At 24.7% G+C, this 15,944-nt stretch overlaps 1 non-coding gene across 1 annotated transcript; it reads right to left on the bottom strand.

Annotated features, from left to right (window-relative positions):
- Positions 1-15,453: 15,453 nt before the first annotated feature.
- Positions 15,454-15,525, bottom strand: TRNAP-CGG (transfer RNA proline (anticodon CGG)). The gene has a single exon. It is a non-coding gene; the product is annotated as a tRNA-Pro (tRNA).
- Positions 15,526-15,944: the final 419 nt, after the last annotated feature.

Genomic DNA, 15,944 nt, shown 5'->3' on the forward strand with positions numbered 1-15,944 from the left:
GCCATATCTCAAACTAGTCACCTTTCTGCCCCCAAAAAAATTGATACTTAATATTATTCTCGACAAAATTTGAATTAACTAACTCCCATGATGGTCTTTTCCCTCTATTTTTTAAATGAACATCGACCGAGTCTGTTATGTTTACGAGATCAACATTGCATTCTGGAAAAAAAGTATCACCCTTAAAGTCTTTATCCTCGATAATAGTGCAAAACAGCTGAAAATCATGCCTTAATGCTTCTTTGTAGATATTTGTCCCTCCAAATATCACTATTTCGTAAGCCATCGATTTTGCATAATTAATAGCATCATTTAGATTGGTAAAACATTTTACAAAGGGATTCCCATTATGCTTGCTTGAGGCAAGATAGTTTTTCTTTCTTGATAAGATTATGTTGTGTCTATTCGGAAGTGGTTTGGGTAGACCTTCGAACGTATTGCGACCCATAATCAAGGCGACATTTGGTCTTGCTGTTAATGTGTTTAAGAACAGCAAATCACCACGAAGCTCTTTTTTCCAAGGTAAATCATTATTATCACCTATAAGTCTTTTGGTTTTAGTGTGTGCGACTAAAATGTTTATTTTGTGTGGGTCAAGCTTGAGTTCAGCAATCATAGCTTCTAGGGGTATAAAATATTGCAGTGGATCTTTACAATATGTATTCATGTTTTACTGTTGAAGCTTGCTAATAGATTAATCACAATAAAATTTTAAATTACAATGTGCAAGATGAAGCCTTGCTCATATAATTACATATATTTATATTTTCAAGAAATATGAAAATTTTAAATTATATAAGAAAATAAAATTGGGAGAAAGTAAAATAACTATGCTTCAATATAATTTATACTGCAAAAGATGTTAAATTAGACTATTTCAAATTTTTAAAGGATATTGTATTTATTTTGTATCAGTTGAATTGATTATGGCTTCTCATATATTCGTCAATAATTCTCCAAAATTACGTTCATATCAGCATTCTTGCTTATTGTGTTGCGTTTACAACTTTTTTACATGCATCTTCTCCTTTAAACTTCTCAACTATGGTATTTTTCTTAATTTTTTTATTTTGTGACCATATGTATTCATTGGTATCCTTAGCTGCATAGAATAATACTAAAAGTACTTTATGACGAGTTCATCAAAAGCAATAAAGTTTATATTATAATATCATTTTTGTCTAAAAATAAGAAATTATCTGAATTTAAGAAATACAAAAAAATTCGCACAAAAAATATTTTCAATAAATTATATTTTAATAACTATAAATTGTGTTGATTTCAAAACATTTATCTAATTAATAGGTATATTTGATATTTATCTTCAAGCTTAACTTGATTGATTTCCCGTGGCCGAATTTTGTCTATAATTCCGCAATTTCTTCTTTTTGATCCATATCGGTTCTTATTTTTTTGCGATTCATTTAATAAACCATTATTTTATTAGGCTTACAATTTTGAGCTCTTTCTGATATCTTTTGTGATACCACATCCGAAGTTATGAAGTATGCTATAATTTTTGTATCAAATTTGTATAGTAACAACACTTCTGACGCTATAAAATAATATTTTCTTAATTTATCTTCGTTAACAAATTTATTATAGATCTTAGTTATAAAAATTTTCATCAAGAGAATTCAATTCATTTAAAAGCATGTACCAATATCTTGAGTCTGCATATAGATAATGTGATGCTTGTTTTTATTCCAGCATAAACTCTGATTTATATATTTTATTCATCATTATTGCACTGCATGACAGTATTTTTTCTGTCTTTTTGAAAGAATAGCTTATCGCTAAAATAAAATTGATATATCTTACTATTTTTTTCTGCAATATTGACGTGAAACTTTTTAGAATCTTTATTTATGTGTTTAATTTGTATAAAATGATTCATTACAATGTGAATATCTTGATTTTTATCTAAAAAAGATTATTCCAGAAGTGGTTCAAGCCCGCTCCCACTGATTGTCCAATATTTTAAAATTGTAATTATTTTGAGGATTTACCAATGTCTAGTGTCCCTATTTATAAAAAAATTCGCAAAATATATTTTTTTATATGGACGAAAAAATATCTTAAGAAAATTTTTCTTTATTTTATTCTGCAATTTATCATACATTTTATAAATTATATTATTTTGCAAAATTGTGTATTAAGCTGTATATTTTAACAGAAGTTTTCAATTAATTAATCAATTTGCTATAAGAAATGTAATAATATAATCAAGTATAACAGAGATAGCAATTTCTCTGTTGGTTTACCCGCTTATAAGGCGATTAATTATAACTTAAGTGCAAGTTTTTAAAAAAATGGAAAGTTTTAATTCCTTAAAAACCAATATAGAACAGTGCTTAGTTTATCCTAATAAAATATTTTCATGATAAAGAAATTCGCTTATACTGTATTGATCTGTTATGTTTAACAATGAGACTGTAATGTTAGATAAAATTATTTGAATCTTATTCCCGTTTTTACTTAATGTTATGCCAGAAAAATCAATATTTACAAAGATTTTTATATCAGCGGCATAATATTTAGTTCATGTAGAATCATAATATCTTGTTCTATGTCTTCTACATGATATTTTATTGTATGTTATATCATAGAGCTTTATGGTATACTGAATCATAATAGTTTATTCTATGTTTTTTTCATAATATTTAATTATATTTTGAATCATAATATTTCATATACTGATCCGCCGTAATATATCTACTATTTCAGTATTATTTTTTGACACAATATATTGACATAAAAGAACGCATACTTTATGCTTCTCTGATTTTATTTATTTACTAAAAATTTTAATGAACTGATTAAATACATTACCTAGAAAATAATTTTTATTTTTCAAGAATTAAGGAGTTAAGAAAATCCTATATCAACATATAAATGGTCAGAACATATATTTCACAAAAAAAGTTGGTATTTTTATCTGGAATTTCGCGTATATACATCTTGGACGTTATGGGATATCTAAGCCTCTCAAAAAATGTGATCATAACAAATTAGGGAAATCCTAGCAGTATGAGTATTTTTAATCCTATTTTTAGCGAATTTTTTAGTAAACTTCATTTAAAATTTAATTAATCTATACGATATCTTTTAAAAAATAATAATAATCATAAACACAGTTTTTAATCATGAATACATGGTACTAATATACGTTTAAACGCATCTAATATGATTTTCAATATTTTATAATATAAAATGGTGCGTAAAACACATTGAATGTATTTTATATCGATTCAAAATAACTTTTACTATTTTTTTATAAAATATAAAATGTTTTGATGATTTTATGTTCATCTTAGGGGAATTATTTTGTTTTGGATTTCTTAAAAACACCATCTTATGTATAATATATCTAACCGATATACATTGAAAAAATTAATACATTTGATTTCTATTTCATTTATGGACTCAATTTTGTAAATTTCTACATTAATATTTATAGCTTGTCACTTTTATGGTGAATATAATGAATTTTATAAAAAAAAATTTTAATTCAATCTATATCATTCGATAATAACACCTTAAACCATTTAGTTTTATATTCTAAGTAATTATAAAGCCAATATAAAAAAATTAAAATAAAGTAAGATTCAGAATCAACTGATGTAATATCAATTCGATAAAAAATTATTTATCTTTTATTACTTGATTTTTATAGTTGTAGTTTGATTTACATTTAGAAAATAAAACTACCAATCATTAAATGTTATATTTCTATGTTTCATGCACTATATGGGTTGTATTATACTTTTAAATAAAAATTTATGTTTTATAAAGTTTTTTGATTTTTCATAATTTTTTTTTTGCTAAAATGTAATTTCAAGCTTTTTTGCTTGATTTTTATTTTTTTGAATTTTATTTCGGTGTTCAATTTTGATTTGGATTTCATTTAAATATTTTATAACAAACAATATATTTTGTCTTCTATAAATACCTTTACACGCATTTAAGGACATTAAATTTAATCACTAAAATATGAAGCATGAAATAATATCAATATGGTGATTTTTATTGTAAAATAGCAGATTTTTAAGATGTAATTATATCGGGTCAACAAAAAGTTTCTAGAAAAAAAGAATTTACCCATAATGCAATAAAAAGTATAATCTGACACAAGGTTAGACTTGTTTTATGTGGAATAATAGATATCCTAAAATAACATATTATTGGCACTATTTCAACAAATACTATTCCGAGTTGCAGCAAACTTATTCAAATAAACCAAAAGGTATCTAAAAATAATTGCGATCGGTCAAAATATATTATTAGTAAACAGAGAAATCTGCGTTTAAAAAAATGTGCTGCAAAATCTTAAAAAAAATAAAGAAAAATTAATAAGAAAATACATAAAATTTTATAAAAAAAAGTTCTACAAAACTCTAAATAAAAAACATAGAAAAATTAATAAGAAAATACATAAAATTTTATAACTTATGCAAACTATGTATATGTTTCCTACTGCAACAATCAAAACTTAAAAAAAAACAGAGAATATGAATTTTGTTACATACAGCTCTTTATATAATACAATAATAGCGTTTGATGTTTGTATTATAATCCAAGTACTATATGAATATATTTAATATAAAAATTTAATAGTGTAAATTATCATTAAAAAAAGACCATAATGATTGATAAAATTTTTATAAAGATGTACAAACTGGATCAACTTTATAAAAATTAAATCAAAGAAAATTTTTATGCTACTATTCAACTATTTGATAGGGGTAATACATAGTTTGCTAATTAAGAATATCAAAAGACATCTTAATGTTTCTTTTACATCTTCATGCGAGTTATTTTTATAAAAAGCCGTTCGAATCCCAAAGAATATGTGTTTAAATGTCTTTAGAAGTGTGAGAGCTTGGATGTATGATTCTAGTTTGTCAGTGATTTAAATAAAAAAATAAAAAGGATATGAATTTTTTTCCAAGATAGAACTAAAAATAGATAATATGATAAAATTAATATATGAAGAAAAATATCCGAAATAATTTTAAACTAATATTACGTAAATTATATTATAAGATCTAATCTTTAGGTGTTTGTTTTTTTCGTACAAAAGATAATTATTTTTGATATTTACCTTTATTTCAATTTTCTAAAAATAATTTTATTCAAATTTATTGGTGTTTATCGCAAAAAAAGATAATTATTTTTGATATTTACCTTTATTTCAATTTTCTAAAAATAATTTTATTCAAATTTATTGGTGTTTATCGCAAAAAAAGATAATTATTTTCGGTATTTACTCGTATTTTAATTTACGAAAAAATTTGTCTTCATATTGGTACCCATTTTCAAAGCATGAATACAGAAGAGAAAGATAGGATAAATCAAGAAATACGAAAATTTATTGAGCTCGACACACACAATGTGTATAAAAACAGAAAAAGCCCACATATTGAAGAAAGAAAAAAGAAAATGAAGTCTAATACCTTTGACATGCTTCTACAAACGCTCAAAGAACTCAAATTAATTTTATTAGACGATATTTCAATACAAAAACGAAATGTCCAAAAAGAAAGCAAAGTAAGATTTATAAATCCAGAAAATAGTGGTATTAATTATTCATCAATAAATACCAACTTACTTCATTTGATAAAATCTATTATTGAAGAAAGAAAAGAGAAAGAAGACGAGATATTACAAAAGAATATTAAGGTTAAAGACCTCAATCAAACTATTGAGGAACTAAAAAAGAGTCATATTAAGGAAATTGAATCTATTAATCATATTAAAAATGCCCATAATGAGTTAAAAAGAATTGTTCAAGATCAGAAAGAAGTAATAAAGTCAATCAAAGGGAAATATGTTGATGCAAAGAAAGAGAATGAGTGTTTAAAAACAATAAATAATGAAATTGGATTGGTCAAAGAAAATATTGATTTGAAATGTAAAGAATTGATGGAACAAAATAGAATATATAGTGAATATTTGAAAGAAAAGGATGGTGATGCTGTGAAATCCAAGTCAATTATAATGGACATGGAATCAGAAAATAGAATTTTACACTCTAAAATTGAGGAAATGGCCGGTTTAAAGAAAGAATTAGAAGAGAGGGTTGGATTTCAAGACAAAACTATAAATGTTTTAAATGAAGAGCTTTCCAATGAAATAAGAAATAAGTATAAGGAAGATGTAGATTATTATAAAAAAATGTATGTTCAAGTGTCGAAGCAAAATGAATACTTAAACGAAGAATTAAATAAATTGATAACAGCTGAAAACTACGAAACTGTTAAGAAAGGTGAGAATTTAAAGGATGTCAAGGTTTTACATGAAAAAAATACAAAAAATGAACATAAGAGTGAGTTTAGCTCAAGTAGTTTTAGTATAAACGAAGAATTTGCTAATTTAAAATTAATGAAAAAGGGAAAACGTAAAAAAGAAAGTAAATATAAAGAAAAGGTTAATAAAATTTCAAAAAAACTTGAAGAGGTAGAAAAAGAAAAAATAAATATTAAAAACGATATCAAAAATAGAGAAGAAAAAATTAGAGAATTAGCAGATGAAATAATCCTCTTAAGAAAAGAAGCTTATAAAAATAACGAACAAAATAAAAATGTAAATGATAATTTACTTCAAAAATTAGAAACACTAATGAATGATAATAGAAAGTATCAGAATATGATTTTTGAAATGAAGAAAGACAAAATTAATCCTGATATAACGGAAAAATTTAAAAGTACAAACTTTATAAATCCAGAAAAAAAAAGGAATATTGATCATAACATATTTTCACCCATAAATCTTTTTTACGAAATAGATGAAAATAAAAACGAAATCAAACAAAATATTAATGAAAAATACGAAATTGGCGATGAAAATTTTAAGACTCTTTTAAATGATAATATGGGAAAGATTGAAGAGACAAGATACGAAACAGCAATTGAAAATTCAAATTATGAAGAGGATTTGAACGAAATGCGACAAATCAAGAAAGCTCTGCACGAAAATCGTTTCAAAAGCGAACTATTTTATGATTTTAATGAAGTTAAAGACAGAAAAAATATAGATTCTGAAAAAAATAAAGTTAAAGAAGAAAATAATAAAATTGATACACATTTCGCCTCAAACGAAAATAAAAATTTGTATCATAAACAAAGGAATTATGCCGATACCGAGGAAAATTTGAAAAGGGCCTCTAATAATCGAAGTTCTAAAACCAAGAAAAAATATGAAAAAACAACGGCGAAAGATCAAAATTATATATATGAAGCGCCGCACTACCCAGAAAAAGAAAATTATGATCCGTTGAATAATGAAGCCCCTGAAAAAAATACCGAAGATTCAACAACATCAAGCTTGAAACACATGATCCATAAAACAGAAAAATTGAAAGAGAAGTTTAGCGATTTGGAACTTCAACTAAACCAAATAAAAAATGGAAACGAGACTATACCCCAAAAAATACAAAAACAGGCAAAAGCTTTTAACAAATACTATTTTTCTGACGTTATTGATCTTGAAAATGATCCTGATATATTATAAATAAATTCACATATTATCCAATAGTTATTAATTTATTCGTTACTGATCTTAAAAATAATCCAGATATATTATAAATAAATTCACACATAATTCAAAAGTTATTAATTCAATCGTTGTATAAATAAATGGATTTCTGATATATTATAAATAAATTCACACATAATTCAAAAGTTATAATTCATTCGTTGCATAAAATAATGGATTTCTGAATAAAAATTCAATTTCTTTTCAATATCACATAGATTGTATTAATATCGCCGTCTAAATTCTAGCTTTTTAAACACGAAAAATAAAAAATCATATAGGGTTTTTACGAATACCAAACCTTAAAAGGTGCATCTATTAAATAAGAGCATCGCTCAGAAGGTGTCGATTATGAACGTGAATTATTCCAAGTAATGATATAAATTTTAAGAGTTCGGGTTTTTACTTAAGTGCGATATTAAATTACCGAAATCATTGAAAATGCCTAGATGCGATGAATTCGGCAATAATTTAACTTGCTATGCAAAAAGATGCACTTTATGATCATATATGTTAAAGTTTTGAAACCAATGTTATTTGAATTGGCATCTGAAGTAGTATAAATAATCAAACTTGATTTATTTTACAAGCAAAATATTTCTTAGTGAATGGCGGTCAGAAGGTGCGATCAAAAAATTACATAATGTCATCTCAGCATAAGAATTTTAAATCCAAGAACAATTATACATGGCAGAACATTTAATTATACTTGAAAGAACCCAATTTTATATTTTTAGATAGCTTCACAATCTCTTTTTTGTAACTATTTTCTTCTTTATAAAATATAAATCATAGCTTCGTATGAAAGCTAAAATAATCTTAAACGAAATGGAATATCTTGTTTTGTTACTTATACTTCTTTCCAAGAGTCTCAAACCTCAACTCTTTCACGCAATATTCTTAAATTTACCTTTAAATTAGCTTGCACACAAGAATTTTATTTTCGTGATTATATAGTTTCATGCAAAAAAAATTAAAAAACCAGCCTTATAAACATGCAATATCCCTTCAATTTACCTCATAATTCTGGATTATATTTTTGTAATAGTATAGTTTTCTGCTAAGAAATTACAAAACAAGCCTTTAGAATATATCGTTAATCTTAAATTTGCCTTGAAATTAATTTACACACCTGGATTATATTTTTGTGATTTTATGGGTTTATGCTAAGAAATTACAAAACAAGCCTTTAGAATATATCGTTAATCTTAAATTTGCCTTGAAATTAACTTACAAACCTGGATTATATTTTTGAGATTTTATAGGTTTATGCTATAAAATCTATTAACCAGCCTTTAAAATATGTAATTCAAATACACGCGAAGACCAGATATTCCTGTTATATAGAAGAACTTTAAACGGTTTGGATATTAATATAATGAAACAATCAGCACAATTATTAAAATTTTAATTTCATCTATTCTAATCACTCAACATCCATAAAAATAAGTAGAAAACTAGAAGTGTCATTTTTTTGCTCAAGACGAACCAAAAAAATATTATTATTTCTAAAGACATTATCTTATATTTTCGCGGCTTAAGTTGGTATAATAGGCTATTTAAATTACAAAAGCTTGCTAGGATCATAGAAGCTAAATATTCATTGGTTATAGAATTTGAATCTGGTAAAAAATCTTGGATATAATTTTTTTTTATTGTGTTTAGTGTCCATAAACCCTATTCGCTATAAGTAAAAATGGGCACGAAACTGAGAAAAGCAAATAAAAAGTATGAACGATCTAGATCATCTGATTTGGCACAAGGAAATAATAATCAGATAGAGGCCGTTTATGTCTATTACTTGTGTATAATACGATTAAAATATCATTAAAATTTATATGCTTTTGCTGAAAGTGCTTAAATACAAACTTCGAACTAAAAACAAGGGTTTTTCTTACAAAATAAGGTATTTATTTTTATTTTCGCGTGCTGTCAATAAAACAACGCATTTTTGCGTTAAAGCACAAATTCAACCGCATGATGGACTTTATCGAATATACGAAAGCCTACTGACCGAAAGTTGACAGATCTTATGATCATCACAAATGATTCCAATGAATATTTTTGTGGACCCGATATATTGTACACAAAGATGAGACGATAGTTAAATACAGTTCAAATATCCATAAAAGATGTTTTCTCACAAACAGTATAAATTCATAATTTATAGTAGAATGCAATGGCTCTATTTAGATCACTTTTCGCTAGAGCGAAACAATAGAAAAAATATATATATACTTTAATTTTATTTATCTATACAAGGATTTAAAATATTTACTAGTTTCCATGAATAAACTTAATAATTACTTATATTTAGGTAAATGGCTAAAAATAATATTAATTTGTCATATAAATAGTTTTATTGACAGATCAGTTGATGAGAATACACAAGACATTGAGTTATTCTTTAATGACTAAATGAATGAATAAATTTATATAAGGAAATAGATATCAAGCTGTGTGGTATATTTCCATGATGGTTTTATTAGAAGTGGAATAAATCAATTTCTGTGTAATTTTTTTTTCTTTTATGTGATTAAGGATTTCTACCTCTTATTTTTTTATTCTCGATCTAAAATATAGCTTCAGAAAATACGAGACTCTTTTAAAATTATTGTGTTTAATACCAATCAATCATTTTGCTTTTATGTGTGTTTTAGTGTTTGTCTACTCATAAAATCTGTCTTGTAAAATAGCTAAAGTTTTATAAAAAAACCTAAAAAATTGATACTTTCGCATATATTAATTTATTATGTGGTATAAAATGTCAAAATCTGAAGATTTATTTTTTATATCTATCCTGGTAATTTAGTTTATTAATATTTAAACGGCCACAAATAAATAAAAATGCCATTAAAAAAACTATTACGCTATTGTAAAAATAATTATATTAAATAAACTATCTGGAATTTTTAAAATAAAATGTGCTTTAAAATTGAGCTAAAATGATAAGATAATACAGATTCATAGTAGATCGTTTCTAGTTTTTTTTGACATTCAATTGTCTAAATATTTAATTTATGTGCAAATTATTGATAACATTCCATGCATCAGTCGAAAAGTCTTTAAATAAGATGCAAAAAAAAGCAAGCACAAATAAAAAGCTTAAATAGAGACTTAAATAATATAAATTCAAGAAAGGTTCATATATTTACCTATTAAGACTTTAAAATAGCTTTTTAGGGAAATTACACAATTTGTATAAATTCTTTATAGACCAATTTGTATCCACAAAAATTTTTTTTTTACGTGATAAGCTTAACATCTTGAAAAACCGAAAAAACTTTTAGGTTCGTGCTATATCTATATAAAAAATATACGAACTTATATAAAAACTTAGTAACTAGAGTTATCGGTGTATTAGAACAAGAAAGCACAATCGGTTATTAATAAAATATGCATAGAAATATTTTTTTTAATAACCAAATTGTGCGAGCATCACCTATAATACTGCTCTTCTCGAGAAAAAGTTCTTCAAAATATATATAAAAATAAAAAATCATTGAAAGTGCTTAAAAAACTAAAAATATTGTACATGTCAAAGTTAATATATGCAACATTATCAAACTCTGTAATCAAAGCCTCAAGGTATGATGGAATGTTTCACCCGACTACGTTAATAAAGACGTCCATGCAGGTGGCGGTTTTTTCTGCTTTTCATCAAACTCTAAGGAGCCTAGAGCCTGGAAGGTAAAGACGTTAATTGCAATTACTGTTATTTTTATTGCATTCAAATATAAATAAAAGCATATCAATCAGTTGAATAAATGTTTTTGACCAATTTTCATCATACTATAAAGTGCAAAACATGTTAAAAGTCCATATTGATTCCTAGATATATAAAAGCTTGAATATTTATTCTATCATAAAATCATTGTATAGATTGCAGATTCTTAAACATTTTTATAAGCGCGTTTTTTGTTGTTATAGACAGCATGTGAATAATATTGTTCGTTGATAAATTCGATGCCTAACTTTAGTTTAAGATTGTGATTAAAATTTTCGCAAATGCTTAAATTTTATGTATTTTGTACTAGGCAACTTTTAACATAAATTTCTCTGTTATGAATAATTAAAATGATACGTGTCATAAAAAATATAGATTTCTATTTAAGTTAATTAATATTATATTTTTTTTATTTTATTACTGAAATATAAAACCTATATTTTGGGTGTTATTTTAGATGATGCATACAATATAAACGATTCATGCGTATATAATAGATTAATTTTGAATTTAATAAAATAATCTCTGGAACTGTGATTTCTGATAAAATTCAAAATTATATAATTTTTTTTTATAATATCAAATCTCTAATTTACCATATATTCTTTTTATTTTTTTCCGAATGACTGGTCTATTATATTTTCTTTAATCTGTTTTAAATAAAAAACCTATAATTTAAAACATCTATAATTAATACCGCCTAGCTGAAAAGATACGGAAAACATTTTGAGGTCGTATCACAATAAAAGAAAGCTTTCAGCTTTTAAATTACACTTCATTTTGGCGCTGAAATAATTTGGCTCTATTCCCGAACACAAGTGCAGGCAATAAAAGCTAGTAGTGATATGATGGGAATGTTTCCTTGTAACGATAACACAACTTACATGTTTATATTTTAAACTGATAATAGTTTTTGTATAATTAAAAGTCTAATCAAGTCCTAAATTCGTTTAATCGTCTATAATGAATGTTGAATTACCAGGCATTTTATATCCCTCAACAGATACTTGCATTATTATATTAAGTTTTACAGCCTAGATATAAGAACAAGATAAAAACTTTCTATTCGACCACACATTCCATAAAACAGTCTGCAATTCTGATATATCTAAAAACTTTGAATAGGGGCGAAATTTATATTTTTGAATCTTTCTGCACTAACATAGATCGTACCAATCTAAATTTTCTTTTAATACAGGATACATAACTTAGCTTTAATGTTTTATAATAACTTTGTATCATTTTATGAATTAAACAGATGATTATTTTCAGTAATTTGGTAAAAATAAATGGCACAAGGGTATAAAAACCCATCATATATTTTTACTTGCAGAAGAAGATGTATATTGTATCGAAAATCCTGTATATAAATTTAAGAGGCCTAAGTATTATTGTTTCACGAAATAATAAAATTATAATCAAAAAATTAAGATAATATAATAATCTATAAAATAATATGATTTTTGTTTTCAAATAATTTATATGTATTTGATGAATATTGCGCTAAAAAATTCATCAAAGATATATTTATTTTAGAAATAAAATTCTAAGCTTTAATTTTCTTGAAGAAGTTTGATCTCATGTTTATCTAAACTCGAATAGCAAAAAAAAGTCTAGAATGAAAGAAATGAACTGTCTAGAGTTTTATATTAAAATCTTGTTTTTTTTTACGATTTAGATGGTTAATTTTTAGATTATGGTGTTATTGAACAAGAATATAATGTTCTTGATTTTTAATTAGTCTATTATATAATCTTTTTTGTAATCTTATACGATGCACACATAATTTTAAATGGTCAAAAAATATATCTAAATCATGCTTGTACAAATTTAATGTATATTATTTCTTTTTTTATAGCAACCAATGCATGTAGCAAAGATTTTTAACAAAAACCCAAAATACAATGCTTTTAATTATGTGAGATATACAGTTTTAGAACCATTTTAGACGATAGATATATCCACAGAGCTGCATTTTATTCTAACCTGAAGTCTAATCCATAATTATTGTATTTGGGTTTTATATCCACTGATTGTCATCAAAGAAGGTAAGGTTACTATTTAACACAAATTAGTAGAGCACTGATGATTTAAAAGTAAAAATTACGTGATATGAGCTTTTAAAAAATTATGTTTACTGTAAAATCATTATTTATGTTTTAATTCCACGATATTGCATAAATTTATCTATAAATTTGCTAATGATAAATCTTGCTTTAAAATTTATCTGCGAAAAATAAATATATCCCCTCTTTGTAGTTTAGAAAGATTTCAAGATTATTTTTCACATATATATAAAGATTAGAATCAGATCTTATTTTTTTATTATCGATATTATTAAATAGCATAATATGTATCTATAAAAGTTGATTAATTATTTTTTATTCATGGGTTAAGTTGCTTTTTATCAATTCCATCTATTGAGACGTAGTCAGCCGCTGAGAATATTATACAACTTTTTATTACATCTTTTGAAACATTTTTTATGCTTTATATTGCTTTTTTATATGTAAAATTTATGTTACTAATAGATTACAATTACATGAAATTTTAATTTACTGGTCATGATTGGGGCCAGATAAATCCTAATATCGTTTAAATTGAAAAAAGACTATAAAACCTGAAAATGTGCAGAACAGATTTTTAAACAAAAATAATAAGAAGTAAATATGAATAATTATTGTAAAATTTAAATTAATAAATATTAGTTGGCCAGGAAAATATATAGTTTGTAGTATAAATCTAGAATATATTAAAAATTTATTAATAGTTTTATATTTAAGATGTTCTAAATTCACCTAGAATCATTATTTAATTTAGCATGATTAAAATATAATTTATGGTTTTTTAAGTGAGTTCATCAATGTTTTTAAACTAATTAAACGAAATCTAGTTTAATATCGCGCTAAAATAAATTAACTGTTAAAATAAAATTTCTAGAAATTTAAGAAAATTTTTTGGATCATCTATTGAATTATTTTATAGGGATTAAAAACCATCTACTAACTTATAAACAAAAAATAACCCAAAAAAATCATATCTAATACCATGATAAGATTTTAATATAAATTATATCTTTATATAACAATTTAAAGGCTTCAGTCATGTAAAACATTCTGAATTTATTTTTTAGTTTTATAATTAAGCGCTATACATTGGGTTTATTTCATCATAAATTAAAATGTTATATATTTTTTTTTGTCCATATATTGTTTTGACTAATTTTCGGAATATCCAGAATAATTTGTGACATTGCTAGTATTTTAAACGAAGATATCGAATTTCTTTCTGCTCTTCGCTAAGATCCCTTTGTTTTATATTTGAATTGGTTGAGAATTTCGGCATGAAAATTTTGAGAAAAATTAATTGCAACATATTTTTTATATTCAGAAAACCGATTCATTTTAATTTTTAATACTTGTACTAAAACTTCCTGGTAAAATATAATTAAGTAATTTTTACACTATAAACATAATAATATCTATGGGCAAATTTTTTTTTTCATTTTTCCAAAAATATTATGGCGTTATCACCATTTTGAACGTAGTGAAAAAATTATATAAGTTTAAATTTATAATAATGTCGAAAAAAAGGTTTTTATTATTAAAAATATCTAGGGTGGTTAAAAAGTGTATACTCTGATTCTGGTAGTTTAGTAGACACCATAAATCCAATAACAAGATGAAGAATACCGAAAGCATAGATTTCCGTTTTATTTATAAGACAATGCCAAAAAAATTAACGATATAAACGAATATTCTAGCTCTCCTGTGAGGTTATTAAAATTTAAAGACCTACAACATCACACAAAAAATTAACCTTTAAATATCCAGAAAATATTTTTTTTTACTTTTTTTAAAATTTAATCACAATTGAAATCCCATTGGAGTGTATATCGGAATAATTGTCACTTCGATTTGCTATAATTGATAATTTACATTTAAGAATGTTACAACATGATAGAAACAATGATAGGAAATCAATAGTAATCAAAATAAATTATTTTTCACGATGTATATAAACACCCATGCAATTTAAGTAAAATATGATTAAAAACATCTAATAAATAATAATAGTCATTAAAAGTTTATATTATATAAATCTCGCGTGGACAATTGCTATCTTAATTATAGAAAAACAGCCGTATAAGGTAGTCAAGCAGGAACAAACCGTTAAGGGATTTATCAAAAGGGCATCACCAGGAGTCGAACCTGGAGCCACGCGCACCCGAAGCACGAATCATACCATTAGACCATGATGCCATCAATTTGATTTTCAATGTATATTAAAATAAAATGTATGCCCAAAAAAAAGAGCATTATCAATATGATAAAATATTGAATGAAAATATGCGTAAAACATATTAGTGGATAAACACATATTTAAATAATACGCATTATAAATTAATGATGGAGTAATTCATATATGCTTTTATAATCAAAATAAATCAATACCAAGGTATTAGAATTCTAAAGTATTTTTTATTTATGGGCTAAATTTATAGTCGTAATTTTAGTTTTTGTTCATAGACACAGCTTGATTGATTCTCTGTACTCACAGTGTATTTATACTTTCGGCTATTTTCTTCGATATCTCACCTTCTTTCGAGACCTATTAATTCAAGGGTTTTTCTCAATCGCAAGGTTTGAGTATATGCCTCAACCTGGTTCGTGACATCTAG

Source organism: Rhyacophila brunnea, unplaced genomic scaffold, assembly GCF_057557595.1.
Source record: "Rhyacophila brunnea isolate RB1 unplaced genomic scaffold, BYU_Rbru_1.0 scaffold_51, whole genome shotgun sequence".
Classification (NCBI taxonomy): domain Eukaryota; kingdom Metazoa; phylum Arthropoda; class Insecta; order Trichoptera; family Rhyacophilidae; genus Rhyacophila; species Rhyacophila brunnea.